A 15155-nucleotide genomic window follows, 5' to 3' on the forward strand; every position below is an offset into this window, starting at 1 on the left:
TGCTGAATTATAATTTATCAGGAGGCTTGAATGTATCTGCTCAGGCTTGAATGGAGATAACTGGTGTTTTTCATACTACAGGTGCTAATTAACAAACTTGGCTGACTTATAACTGGTTCCACCTCCCGCCATTTTGTGCTCCCAAGGCTCGGGCAAAAAAAAATGGTGGGGGTGTGTGTGTGTTCTGGAAGGCTACCCTTGTGAATAGTGCAGGGATATGGGGACCATGAGCAATTCAATAGGGACCTGTACCCCATGGTCCACTCCTAATTGCACCCCTGCTTGAAGGTGCCATAGAACTTTCTGCTGTTTTTGCAGGCACCATAGAACTGTGTTGCTTATGTTGTACACTCTGCACTCTGTATGTATCAGAGTTAGAGTTCCATAGTGATATTATCACAGTTGGGGAAAAATATATAAATATAATGTTATCACTGATCAGATGATTTATGTCTCCTGTATGGTGTCCAGCAGCCCTGACTTGTCGTCTGTAATCCAATGATTCAAAAGATAAGAGTTCAGTTAGAGGAAACACTAGATAAGGATCAAAAAATAGTGGAAGGATTTGTTTCATTCAAATGCAATCCCTTAGCTTAGACTATAGCTTTAAAATACTCTGGTCCCCGAATCACCAAAGCATTCTGGGGAAAATGTGCAAGAACAATGGTTAACTTTACTTCTGTGTGGATAATTATTTTACTATTACTTATTCATAAAGTACCATTAGCGTGGATTGTAGCTTACATAATTGAAAAGACAGATTCCCCACTCCACAGAGTTCACAGTCTAAAATTAGACAAGGTGGAGAGAGAATAAGTAGATGGGGAAAAGAAGAGTTGTACCATACAATCATCATAAAAATTCATTGTCATATGGCTTTGGGGACTAAAAGAGAGAGAGGTAATTATAAGAACATAGGAAGCTGCCTTATACTGAGTCAGACCATTGGTCATTTTAGCTTAGTATTGTCTACACAGACTGGCAGGAGCTCTCCAAGGTTTCAGGCAAGAGTCTCTCTCAACCCTACGTGGAGATGCCAGGGAGTGAACCTGAGACCTTCAACATACAAGCATGGAGATGCTCTTCCCCTGAGCTATTCCCCATTCCTTAAGGGGAATATCTTACAGAGCTCCTATGTATTCTCTCATCCAAATGCAAACCATGGCAGACCCTGCTTAGCAAAGGGGACAATTCTTCCTTGCTAGAAGAAGACCATCTCTCCTCCCTTAAATCCTCAACCCCTTGAGGGCACTGAGGCCATTATGGCAGGGGTTCCCAACCTTGGGTCACCAAATGTTGTTGAACTGCAACTTCCACCATCCCCAGCCACAATGGCCAAAGGCTGAGGATGATGGGAGTTGTATCTCAGCAACATCTGGGCACTCAAGTATGAGGATTCCTACATTATGGGGGCTACCAGGCTCGAAGCACCAGGTGTGAAGCACCAGGCTCGAGCCGAGGGTCTCCTGCGGGTCTTGCTGAACTTCCCCACTCTATCAGGGGGCAGCAACAGACATCCGGAGAGCTGGCTGCTTTGTGAGGAAGATCCACACAGAGAATCAAACTTGAGTATGCATGGCGCTAGCTGGATCAGAAGCCACAGACAAAACTGGGTTGTTCCCAGCATTGCTTTGGATGGAGCGTGCACTCAGGGACACATCCAAATGCACATCCCCACCCACATCAGAAGGCACATGTGGGTGCTCAGATAGGTGCGTGTGTGCTTGCTTATTTATTTTTATTTATTTATTCAAAAGTTTCTTATATACCACCTCCTCCAAAGACTCTAGGTGGTGAACAACAAAACCAATCTCTCAAATATATTCATTCATATATATATATATATAGGGTGGGGAGTGTTCCAAAGGAGAGTGAGATTGAATACTCCTCCATACTTAAAATAAAAGTAATAATCCCTCCAAATATAAATCTATATGTTAGGCAGAAATGTTTAGCCTAGTCTTTCCCCTAACACTTATTTTTCAATACACAGAGACTCTGGGGGCAGGGGGGGTGGAGAACATTCAGCCAAGTGAGAGCTGCAATCAGAACTGCTTCAGTGTAACCACGGGATTACCTTCAGTGAGAAACAGGGCAATCTCTCAATGGTCTCCAGACTGGAACGGACCAAATACAAAGAGAGAAGGTTCATAAAGGCACTAAATTGCAGCAATAGGTGTCAAGCACCTAAAAAGAAGCCCTGTAGCAACAGGACCATTCCTTCATAAAGCAAAACGTGATGATACCAGACACAAATTTTGAGGCCTTTTTCTTGCGCAAGCACCACTGAAACAGAGAACGCTCCATATACCAAGGCTCACCACATGAGCCGTGAAGAGAGCCTCCGGGGCTTCGGTGAGGAGAATGGGCTGGACTCGCTCTCCCCGCAGATGAGCCTGGAGCCTGGCGATTACCGGCTCCGTCACAGAGCTGGTAGGGGCAGCGGGGACCAGGGCTGCCTGGCCCCCATAAGTCCCAGGATGCTCTGCGTGAGTGTGTGGAGCATTCTGGTGAGACCCTCAAGGCAGGAACTCATTTAACCCGGGGGTGTGTGTGTATTTAGCACGGTTTGCTGCCACGCAGCTCCAGTTGCAGCACATGACCGCTGGAAAGCAGGTTGGGCTCCCGTCGCTCCCTTTCCAGCGGTCGTGAGAATAGCCTCACTGAGCCAGACCACCGGTCCATCTAGCTCAGTACTGTCAACACCAACTGGCAGCAGCTTCTCCAAGGTTTCAGGCAGGGATCTCTCCTAGCCCCTGGTGATGCTGCCAGCGATTGAACCTGGGACTTCTGGATGCAAGAAGGCTCTTCTACTGAGCTACGGCCCCATCCCTCAAGGGGGTGATCTTACAGCACTCACATGTAGTCACTCATCCAAATAAAAACCAAGGTGGATTCTGCTTAGCAAAGGGAACAATTCATGCTCACTAACATAGGAATAGCTCTTCTCCCCTGTACAAATAGGGCTACTCCTATCTAATACTATTACTTTTTTTAAAAAAATGGGACTTTAAGAAGGAGCGGTTTGCAGCAGAGTCCATGGAGTCAAAATCACGGGACATAAACACTTATCTCCAGATTTCTTTGGGTTTTCTCCTTAAGTATTCCTTCTCGGTTCCAGTCACAGCTGATGTTCCACATACCCTCTGGGTATTCATAAAGTTTCTCCCCCACTCTCGTTTGAACTACAAAATATTCCCTTCCATGTATCTGCCAGTGTCAATGTAATTTGTGTTAAATTAACATCAGGTATTTCTGAAATTCAAATGAAGCTCTTTCAGGCAGGCTTAAAATTAAACAAGAAACTAATCACGTGCTGACTGGAGCAGAACGCGTGGGTCATCAACAAGGGAGCGAGAAACCTGCCTCTTCTACATCTGAAAATTCATTAGACAAGCTAGAACAGTAACAGGTCAAGGAATTAAAACTTTCTAATTTGCTTAAATAGCACAAAGTGGCTGTATGTTCCTATATGGAATTCTAATTTAACAATTTAATAATAGCAGCTCTGAGAACTCGAGATGTTTAATAATAGATCAGGGAGCCTCTTATGTTCTTGTACTTTTATAGTTTTGAATCAAACAGGAGGTTTCCCAGACCGGGGGCTGTAGTGCAGAAGGAACTGCTGTTAAGTTAGGATGAGAGTGTATAAAGCATGTAAAAGTGTGTACAAGTATAAATAAGCATAAATTGGAATAGATTGGGGCCGTTCACATTGCTGCCTTTTACTATGGTTGATTAAGTTGGCTTATGGTTTTTCAAACATTGGTTCGTTCATACAGCCGACTCCCCGCAATCCATCTTGCCCATTTCTGGCCAGCTGGGTTGTAGAGGAGGCCCCTGCCTCCTACTTCTGATTGTTGCATTCAGCTGTGTCCAGATAGTGAAGAGAATAGAAGGCATACAAGTGTGCGTGTATACGTGGTTCCTGCAGATCTCCACCCCCATACAATTTTCTGTCTTTAAAATAAAATCCCGGTTTTCTTGCACAACTGCATGCTAGACCAATGGGAAGGTCCAGCTACTGTAATGGAGCACTAACTCCAAACCACATTTTGTGGTCTCACTCGGGGTGGGTCCAGGGAGTGGGAAGCTTCCCTCTGGTATGGAAGTGCTTTCCAGTCTTACTGTGGCCTATGGATATCTTATTTTTTTAAAATATAATTTTCCGATGGTGTTCTTGTACAAGAACACCAGTACACTAGCACATTACTACCTCAATGGAAAGGATATCCCTCCCTGCTTCCCAGACACCATGGAACTGTTGTTACTACTTTCTTCATTAATGAAAGGGAACCTTGTTGGGCTGCTCTGATACTTTGGTGCTCCTGCACAAGAAGACTGTGGCTATATAGATATGATTGATTTATTAAGTGCTGTCAAGTCGGTGTCGACTCTTAGCGACCACATAGATCGATTCTCTCCAGGATGATCTGTCTTCAACTTGGCCTTTAAGGTCTCTCAGAAGTGCTGAGAGAAGTGCTGGATCTTCGCATAATGTGTCCAAAGTATATAGATATATTAAGGATAACCAAGTGGAAGGGGGCACAGGCTTCCCAGCCCTCCTAAGACACACACACCCTCCAACTCTGCTTTTTCTGTGTACAGGGCAAGATAGCCATGAAGACCCATATTTTCAGACTGGCTTTTAATAATATTTAACTGGTTTTAAATTATTTTAAGATGAATTTTATGTTAATATTTTAACTGTTTTTGTTCTCTGTTAACACTGTAAATGGTTTCAATTTTTTTAATGTAGATTGCCCTGAGTCATGCTAGGATGGGCAGTATATAAATGAAAGATAAATGAAAGAATATAATCTCCTACTCCCCCACCGCACTACCAAGCTTGAAACCTGCTGTGGATTGTGCAATAGCTGGACTGTCTCATTGTTCTTGTGCAGGGTTTCTGAACCTTGGGCCCCCAGATGTTGTTGGACTACAACTCCCAGAATCCTCAGCTGCAATGGCTTTTGCTTGGGGATTATGGGAGCTGTAGTCCAACAACATCTGGGGGCCCAAGGTTAAGAAACCCTGTTCTAGTGCATTGCTGTTGGAGTGCTAGATCACAGGTGGGGGAATTAGGTTCTGTAAATACGGTAAAGAGTAGAGGTAGACAATATAGGACTCCCCACTTGTTCTCTCTCATTTTTTGTATCTTTGCTGAAGGACCCTGGGGGAAGGGAGAGGAGATAGAACTAAAGCTGCCCCAGCTGGGCAGACTCTGCCATTTTGTTTCTGCCTCACCCATTTGCTCTAACTCTTCTGTGATTGGTAGACTGATACTCTTAGGACACTCCCTTCTGTGTTCTCTTTGTTCCGTCTTCTTCCTCCCACCATGAACTGGTTTTCTATCTAAGTGTGTAACTTCTTTAAATAAACCTTTACTTGTTTTAGACTTTAAGCAAATGTATTCAGATCTCCTCTATGAGCTCTGTTCTACTCAAAGGTGGTTTCTTTGCTAAGTCAGGGGTCGACTCAGATTCTCCCCTACAATGTGCTGGTGGGCATGTCTGTTCTGAAAGCTTGATGAAAATGGACCAGGAAGTTCAAAAAGAATAGATAGGAGGGATTTATTTGTATATACTATCTGGAACTAACCACCCCTTTCTTTAATTTCATATTTCCAGTAGACATTTATGGCAGCAAAGTAATGAAGAATTAGATCCTGGGTTATTCTGTCCAGGCTTTCTTGACTTTGCAGGAGTGAAACGTAGTACTAATGCATTTTTAACCATGGTAGTAAGCAGATATGACTTAAAGAATACACAGAAGGGGAGATCTTATGAATACTTAATGTCATTTTACTATAATCACCTTTCAGAGCAAAATTGTTCAGAGAAATACCATCTCCTATTAAACTAAAATGTCAGCTTCTCAGAAGAGTGTACATCTGCATTGCTCTTGTTCTAAATTTGGGAATCCTTCAATGTCAGTGGGAGTTATGTGCTTTCATTGATAGTCCCTTTACAACTAAATTCACATGGGGGTGGGGTGGAAATTAGCTTACAACTTGATGGGATTTAAAGGTTTATAAGACTCAAAAGGGAATTTGCTGGGAGGGGGGGCATGTGTGGATGTTCTAGTGCAGGGATTCTCAACGTTGGGTCCCCAGATGTTATTGGACAACTCTCATAATCCCCAACCAAAGGCCAGTGGGGCTGGGGATTATGGGAGTTGAGGTCCAATACCATCTGGGGACCCAATGTTGAGAATCCCTGTTCTAGTGGAATTGCCACCTTTTTAACCTGCCGGATTATGGGCAGTTCCTCTATTCATTATACCAGTAAAGCAAACAACTACAGCACCAAAGAGTAACTCATGATCGGCTGTAATCATGGGCTGACATCTTGCTCAGAGTTCCACCTGCCTTTTAATGGAACATGCACACAGTTGTGCAAACACACTCTTGCACAAGATACAAACACAATTCTTGATGGGTGGCTATTTTTCTCAGTGACTGCCCATTGCACACCTGTGTTTGCACAATTGTTGTGCCTTGTGCGAGCATACTCTGGTGCAACTGCATGCAAGTTCCGTTCAAAGGTTTTGCACAGTACATCAGCCTCAGGTGTCTATTTCCATAATATTATTTTAGTGTCTGAAAATTTTACCATGCTTGCTCACACCCTTGTTTGCCACTCACACTGTGCACCTAGGTTTTGAGATGAAACGGGGGGGAATTTCTCTTAACCAAATTTGCAAGTGTGAATAACAAAGGGATTGCAGTCTGGACAGAGGCAAGGCAACATTAGGGTAGAGATGTGTACAGAAGGCGAAGGTGGTGGGGGTGTCCCTCTAAGAGCAGGGGGAGGATGCACTTACCCCTCCCACCGCTTTCCTCCCACTGGCATCAGTTTTTTAAAAAGCCCATCAGGGCAACAGCGTACCTCCTTGCCACCCCGTCACCCTTGTCTTCCGGATATGACGCACAGGCACATTGGCGACTTCCGGTCATATCCAGAAGGTGAGGGCAATGGGGCGGCAGGGAGGTACGCTGCCGCCCTGATGAGCTTTTTAAAAAACTTGACACTGGCAGGGGGAAAGTGGCGGGTGGGGTAGGTATACCCTCCCACCACTCTTAAAGGGAGGCTCCTGTTGCCTTCAAACCGCCCTGCCACGGTTCCGTGCACATCCCTACATTAGGGTACCCCAGAGCAGTAAATGGGCTCAGAAACAAGGTTTCTGAAAATAAAGTTTATTTTTGTACAAAGCAAAGGCACAATATGAAAATATGGTATTTAACAGCGCAGGGAGTGAAGGCAGAACCCAGGGAAAGAGAGGGAGCCTCTCTTGGTCTAGACTCTAGACCAGGACTGCTTAACTTCACCCCTTCAGCTCTCTTGGGACTACAGGTCTCAGCATCTCCAGCCACAGTGGTCAATATTCAGGGATGGTGGGAGTTGTAGGCCAACATCTTCAAGAGGGCCGAAGTTGAGCAGCCCTGGGCTAGTGGCTTGGTTAGTCTAGGATTTGGTGAGCTTGGAGTGTGGGTGGAAAAGGGGGAGTGTGGAGGCTTAACTAACCCTCATCTGGATTTGGAGGTGGATTTCCACCCCCAGCTGCATAAAGGTTCATGAACAAGCAAACCATGGCACTCCCATCTTCTTGTCAAACCCATACCTGCACTCTGGTGTACACGATATATCCACAAGTATGACTCCTCACCAGTTGTATTTGTGTTATTAATAAAATATGATATGGTGGGAAATGACCCCCAAATGAATGGGCTTTTTATGGTGTGGTGGTTTATATCCCATTCTCATGTTAAGTCAATAGGGAGAAAAACCACCCCAGAAATGAATGGGCTTTATATGGTGGGCTGGTATCTATCTCATGCTAATGCTTCCTCTTTGGGAGGGGGAGAACACCCTGTTTCTCTTTGGAAACTTCATTTTTGTTTCCCCTGATGTTGGTAGTGTCTCAAAACCAGTCTGAGGCACTGCATAGTTCTGTGCTCTCAAGTTAGGGCAGAGGAAACCAATCCCTCCCATAAAGTCATGCCCAGTTTGTGTAACAAGTAAAACATTTGGAAGCATCTGACCTCGCAGAAGCAGGGATTTTAGCCAGCAGAACAAAGCCGAAAGGATCACAAACAGCAGCAACCACAACAACATGTCAGCTTCAGTAAACCTGGAATCAGTGGATCAGCCATCCACAGAAAATCTTTGGTCTTTTCCCATTTCTCCTAGTGGGATACAGTGTGCCTCACAGTTGGAAAAAGACACTGGTCTAAATGGATGGGCCCAGTGTCGCTCCAGCCCCCACGGCCGCCGGGGGAGGGGGGAGTGGAGGAGGACTGCTCCACTCCCGACCCCCCACAGCCACCCCTCGACTGCAGTAATGGCATTTTTACTTCAGTCTGTTACAAGTTCTTAGATTTATTTTCCTTTTTAAAATTCCTGTATGTGTGATTGTGATAAATTCATGTTAATATTATGGAATGTTATTTATTATAATTTTATATGCCCTTAAAAATGTCCTTCAAAAATAGGTAAAGTTTATTATGTGACCTTCTTAAGCATCCCTGCCCCCACCTAAATACGCTTCCAGTATCTCTGGTTAACTGATGCAACGAGCAAAAATATTACTTTGGTGACATGGTACCCTTCTGCTCTACTGAAAACTTCACTTTTGCTTCACACACATGACAAGCAGATAGAAAAACTCGGCTTCGTCCTTATCTCCTTATTTATTCTTTCTTTCCTGTTTTGATAACATGATCCCTTCATTGAGTGACACCTGTAGCTGTTAGTAATAGTTGCTCATCTGTTCAGATTTACAGATGTAGGAATGTGATAACTTAACTGCGTTCCATGTAGTGATGACAGCAAACATCTGGTGGGGGAGAATAATTTAAAGCAATCATGATAAGCAAGTGCTGGATAGACAGATTCCAAGGGTGGAACTACATGCAATGCTTGACAGCTTATTAAGATGGTAGCTCCATGTCAGCATCTCCTGCCCTTTCCTGTAATGATTAGTCAGCTAGAACTAGACCTTAGGAAATTGGGAGCTTGCTGCTACTCACCTTCTGTCTCTTCTGTTTAATAATTAGAAAACAATATCCGTGATATCACTAGGTTTAATTTTTTCTACAGCCCTGTTCTTTTTCATTGGCTGCTGCTTGTGGAGTGGGGCAAATCAGAGCATGCATAGGAACATAGGGAGCTGCCTTATACCAAGTCAGACCATTGGTCCATCTCACTCAGCCTTGTCTTCAGACAATTGTCTACAGAGACTGGCAGAGTCTTCTCCAAGGTTTCAGGCAGGAGTCTCTCTCAGCCCTATCTTGGAGATGCCAGGGAGGGAACTTGGGATCTTCTGCATGCAAGCATGCTCATTGTGCTCTTTCCAGAGTGGCCCCACCCACTAAGGGGAATTTGTTACACTGCTCATACATGTCTCCCATTCAAATATAAACCAGAGCAAACCCTGCTTAGCAAAGGGGACAATTTATGTTTGCTACCAAGCCACCAAACGGCACTGCAGATAAATGACTTGACTAGCAAGCCAGAGGTCGCCGGATCAAATCCCCACTGGTATGTTTCCCAGATTATGGGAAACACCTATATCAGGCAGCAGCGATATAGGAAGATGCTGAAAGGCATCATCTCATACTGTGTGGGAGGAGGCAATGGTAAACCCCTCCTGTATTCTACCAAAGACAACCACAGGGCTCTGTGGTCGCCAGGAGTCGACACCAGCTTGAAGGCACACTTTACCTTACTACAAGCTGCAGTGGCCTTTGGCTGGGGATTATGGGAATGGTAGTTAACATCTGGGAATCCCTTTTTCAGGGAACACTCCTTGTGTCTCCAAGTGATCATGGACTACAGTTCCCATCACCCTCAGCCACAATTGGCTCCAATGGCTCATCTCCTTATTTATGGTCTGGGGGCAGCAATATCACAGGTAGCGGGCAGAGGGAGGTATGGCGATGGGAGTTGGGCAGGCCGTTACAGGGGGAAACAGTTCAGGCAATTGAGGCCTATTCCTTTTTCCAGCTCTTCTCCCAACCCTGTGACCACAGGGAGCTCTGAGAACACTTCCTCGGGGATTATGGTGCTACTGTTGAATGCCAGGTCGGTCAGCGCTTAAAGATCTCTCACCCACACTTTGATTGTGGATGAGCATGCTGACCTGGTATGTGTGATGGAGACCTGGTTGGATGAGCTGGGTGGGGTTGGTCTCTCTCAGCGCTGTCCTCCAGGTTTCCTAATCATGCAGAAGTCCTGCCTGGAGGGTCAGGGAGGGGACGTTGCAGTCATCTATCGAGAGATCTTTCCCATTTCCAGGTGCCCAGTCAGGCAATCTCATAATTTCAAGTGTTTGTCCTTGAGGTTGGACCTCCGAGATAGGCTGAGGATTCTGCTGGTGTACCGACCACTCTGCTGCTCTTTAGTCTCCCTACCTGAGCTGGCGGGGGTGGTCTCAGAGGTGGTCTTGGGTTCCCCCAAATGTATTGTCTTGGGGGATTTAAGTGTCCACGCTGAGGCCCCGCTAGTAGGTGTGGCTCAGGATTTCATGGCCTCCATGGCAACCATGGGCCTGTCTCAGCTGGTATCGGGCCCTACCCACATGGCAGGACATACTCTGGATCTGGTTTTTGCTGACCGGAGAAAAATTGATCTGGCGGTGGGGGCATTTGAGATGACTCCCTTGTCATGGACAAGGGAGGGTGGGTTTTAGTTTGACTGCTCCGTCTGCCATTTGCAGGGGTGGTGGACCGATTAGAATTATCTGCCTCAGAGGCTTATGGATTCACTTGGTTTCCAGACAGCCCTCGGAGAGTTTCCAGAGTCCAGAGCTGGTGACCTTGTCGAGGCCCTGGTGAATCTCTGGAATGGAGAGACAGCCCAGGCTGTTGACACGATTGCACCTAAATGCTCTCTCCGGCTTAGTGGAGCCTGTTCTGCTCCTTGGTTTTCTTCGGAGCTTAGGGAGATGAAACAACTCGGGCGACAGCTGGAACGACACTGGAGGAAGAGTTGTGATGAATCTGACCAAACATGGGCTACAGCCCATTTTAGGGACTACTCTGTGGCAGTGAGGGCGGCAAAGAAATGCTTTTTTTCTGCCTCCATTGCATCTGCTCAGTGCAGACCAGCGGAGCTGTTTCATGTAGCAAAAGACATTGCTCCACACATCCCCCCAGGTAATGGGGGAGGAATCACCTACAGCCTGTTGTGATCAGTTTGCCTGCCACTTTGCAGATAAAGTTGCTTGCATCCATGCTGATTTGGACTCCAGAGTTTTGGCAGTTCCGGTAGATGTGCCTTTGGTACCATCTGGTCCTATTGTGTTGGATTCTTTTCAGTTGGTGCAGCCTGAGGATGCGGACAAGATCCTGGGCAGTGTGCGGGCAACATCATGTGCTCTTGACCCTTGCCCTTCATGGCTAATAAAAGCTGCCAGGGAGGGTACAGGCAGATGGTTGGAGGTGATTATTAATGCTTCATTAAGGGAGGGCAGGATGCCATCATGCCTCAAGGAGGTGATGGTAAGACCCAGGGGCAGAGCCACCATTGGGCCAACAGATTCAAAGAACCCAGGCCGCACCCAATCAGGGACCGCATCTCGTGGCCCCAACATGCCCCCCGCATCTGACGTCAGATGCAGGGGTGCTAGTTTAGCTCCCGAGCAGGGCTGCGCGGCCCCTTCGGGAGTTAAACTAAGGCTGGCACTGCTAACACAGAGCCAGCCTAAGTAGCTCCTGAAGGGACCTGTCAGACGCGGGGGCGTGGCTAGCCCCAAGTCTGACAGCAGATGGGGGTGGGGTCAGCGGGGCCGCGGCCACTCACAGACCACCGGCGGTCCCGCTCTGCACCTGGTAAGACCATTATTTTAAAAACCCTCCCTTGAACCCTCCAAACCAGATAACTATAGACCTGTCTCTAACCTTCCCTTTTTGGGCAAGGTGATAGAGTGTGTGGTGGCGTCCCAGCTGCAGAGGGTCTTGGATGATACGGATTATCTGGACCCTTCTCAATCAGGTTTCAGCCCCTGGTATGGGACTGAAACTGCCTTGGTTGCTCTAGTGGATTACCTATGCTGGGAACCAGACCGGGGAAGCGCGTCCCTGTTTGTTTGTTTATTCGATTTCTATAGTGCCTTTCAAAAAATGGCTCAGGGCGGTTTACACAGAGAAATAATAAATAAATAAGAGGGATCCCTGTCCCCAAAGGGCTCACAATCTAAAAAGAAACACAAGATAGACACCAGCAACAGTCACTGGAGGTACTGTGCTGGGGGTTTGTTCTGCTGGACCTCTCAGTGGCGTTCAATACCATCAACCATGGTATCCTTCTGGACCACCTTTTAAGTATGGGAATTGGCAGTACTGCATTGGAGTGGATCCGGTCCTTTCTTGGGGGGAGGGTCCAGAAGGTGGTGCTGGGGAACTATTGCTCAGCTCCGTGGCCATTGGCCTGTGGGGTCCCGCAGGGTTCGGTTTTATCCCCCATGCTGTTTAACACCTACATGAAACCACTGGGAGAGGTCATCTGGGGACTTGGACTGAGTTGTCAGCAATATGCTGATGACACTCAGCAATATCTCTCCTTGTCACCTGATGCTAGGGAGGCAGTGGATGTTCTGAATTGAGGGCTGGAGGCCGTGATGGGTTGGATGTGGGCTAATAAACTGAGACTAAATCTGGACAAGATGGAGGTACTTTTGGTCAGCAGAAGAGCCGATCGGGATGAGGAAATTTTACCGGTTTTGGATGGGGTTGCACTCCCCTTGAAGGAGCAAGTACGCAGTTTGGGGGTACTACTGGACCTGGTTCTGCTTTTGGGAGCTCAGGTGGAGGCAGTGGCCAGGGGTGCCTTTTCACAGCTTCGGCTAGTGCGACAGCTGCGTCCCTTTCTCGAGAAGGCAGATCTAGCCACAGTTACCTACCCCTTAGTCACGTCACAGCTGGATTACTGTAACATGCTCTATGTGGGGCTGCACTTAAAGAATATCTGGAAACTGCAGCTATTGCAAAATGCGGCAGCTAGGGTTTTATCTGGAGCTGCCTGTTGGGATAACATCACACCCAACATTGAAAGAGCTGCACTGGTTACCAGTTTGTTTCTGGGTCCAATTCAAGGTGCTGGTTTTGACCTTAAAGCCCTTAGTGGTTTGGGCCCGGGATACCTGAGGGACCGCCTGCTCCCAAAGGTTGCTGCCCGCTTGATGAGGTCATCTCATCAAGCCCCTGGTGGCGCAGTGGTAAAACTGCCGCCCTGTAACCAGAAGGTTACAAGTTCGATCCTGACCAAGGGCTCAAGGTTGACTCTGCCTTCCATCCTTCCGAGGTCGGTAAAATGAGTACCCAGAATGTTGGGGGCAATATGCTAAATCATTGTAAACTGCTTAGAGAGCTTCGGCTATAAAGCGGTATATAAATGTAAGTGCTATTGCTATTGCTAAATAAATGCTGTCTTCTGGACTTGCAAATAGCAATAGCAATAGCAATAGCACTTACATTTATATACCGCTCTATAGCCGAAGCTCTCTAAGCGGTTTACAATGATTTAGCATATTGCCCCCAACATTCTGGGTACTCATTTTACCGACCTCGGAAGGATGGAAGGCTGAGTCAACCTTGAGCCCCTGGTCAGGATCGAACTTGCAACCTTCTGGTTACAGGGCGGCAGTTTTACCACTGCGCCTACCTACTCTTGCACCCCGTTTTCCTGCTCGTCCCCTCAGAGGTCCCTCAGCACCATCAGAAAGGATAGAGATATACTAACCAACCTCTGCGCCAAACTCTTTTGCTCCCCTCCCTGATTGCTCTCTTTAAAGTCTAAAGCTGTTTCTGTATGCCCATTTCTCTGGCCAGCCTTGAGTTGATGGTAATTTGGATCTCAAGCTAAAACACTGCTTTGTGAGCTTCAATTTAGTAATATTGGTATTCTTAGTCTTGTTTGTTTTTATTAGTTAATATTGTGTTGATTATTAATTAATGTTTCCTTTCTGTACCCCTTTATTCAATAAATCTGAGCAGGTTTTTACTTCAGCTCTGTCATCCGTTTTCAAGATTGACGCTTTTCACAAATTTATTCTGTAATGAACTGCTCACTCTAGATCCATGGGTTCACCACACAAGCCCAAAAGGTTAGTCAGGGGTGGTTTATCAACACCCCAGAGCAGTCTAATTAACAGTACTCAGATTGTATAATGTTGGACAGAACATGTAAACAAGGCTACTCAAATTCACAGATCGTCTTGCTGTGTTTCCCCCAATGCAAATCCAAGAAGCCAGTTGGAAGCACTCCTTCAAGTGAAATTCCCCTCACACACATACCCTTTTCTTCCTCTCAGCTTCCCTACAGGATTTCTTGCACCAGCCTGATTTTAAAAAATGTGAGAAAGTATAGACAGCTGTTCCCATGTAGGTGTAAATATCACAGGCCCTGGCTGCTGCAGGCCCATCATTTGAGAACCGAGCATTGGTTGCTAGTGGTTTCCTCTTCTATTCAGTTTTGTTATCTGCTCAAAAGCTTGTTTCCAGAACACCAAAAGCCTTTCAAATCCTCTAGAAAATGCACATATTTCTGCGGTAGATCTTTTCCTGTTCTGGCCTGTTGCCAACTCAAGAGGCGTAAGAATGAGGAGCCTTACTTTAAAATATATGCAGATCAGTTAGTATCTTTGGGGGAAATTATTTGCAAGGCGGAGAAGCTGTTTTAACAGTCAGCATGACAGGATTCTCTTCAGATGTTCTCTAGGAGAAACTGAACTTAATGGAGACGTATCAAATAAGGTCATTTCTGTCCATCGAAGATGGGGGCAGTCCAAGGTACTGTGGTGCTTAATACTGCCTTGCCTCAAGATCCAGCCCTCTTTCAAAAGCAACCCTTGCAAGCTTTGAAAAGAGCACAAGGAATGGGAAGGAGAGAAGGTTGCCAGCAGCTTCTTCTCTCTTCTTTATAAGGAAAATGAAGAGAGGTGTTCTTTGTAAAATTTGCAAGGGTCAAATCAGTCTCAAAGAGCTGCAGCAGTGGATCTTGCCACCTTGCTGGCCAGTAATCTGCTGCCTAAGGCAAGCATCTCGCCCCCATCTCATGAAAGGGTCACCTCCAGCCCAAGGGTCCATCTCTAGTCCCGAGTGGCACAACTCTGGGCCTCCTGCAGGTGTTGGCCTACAATATCTAGAATCCCCG

This window comes from Hemicordylus capensis, chromosome 1 (assembly GCF_027244095.1).
Source record: "Hemicordylus capensis ecotype Gifberg chromosome 1, rHemCap1.1.pri, whole genome shotgun sequence".
Taxonomy (NCBI): Eukaryota; Metazoa; Chordata; class Lepidosauria; order Squamata; family Cordylidae; genus Hemicordylus; species Hemicordylus capensis.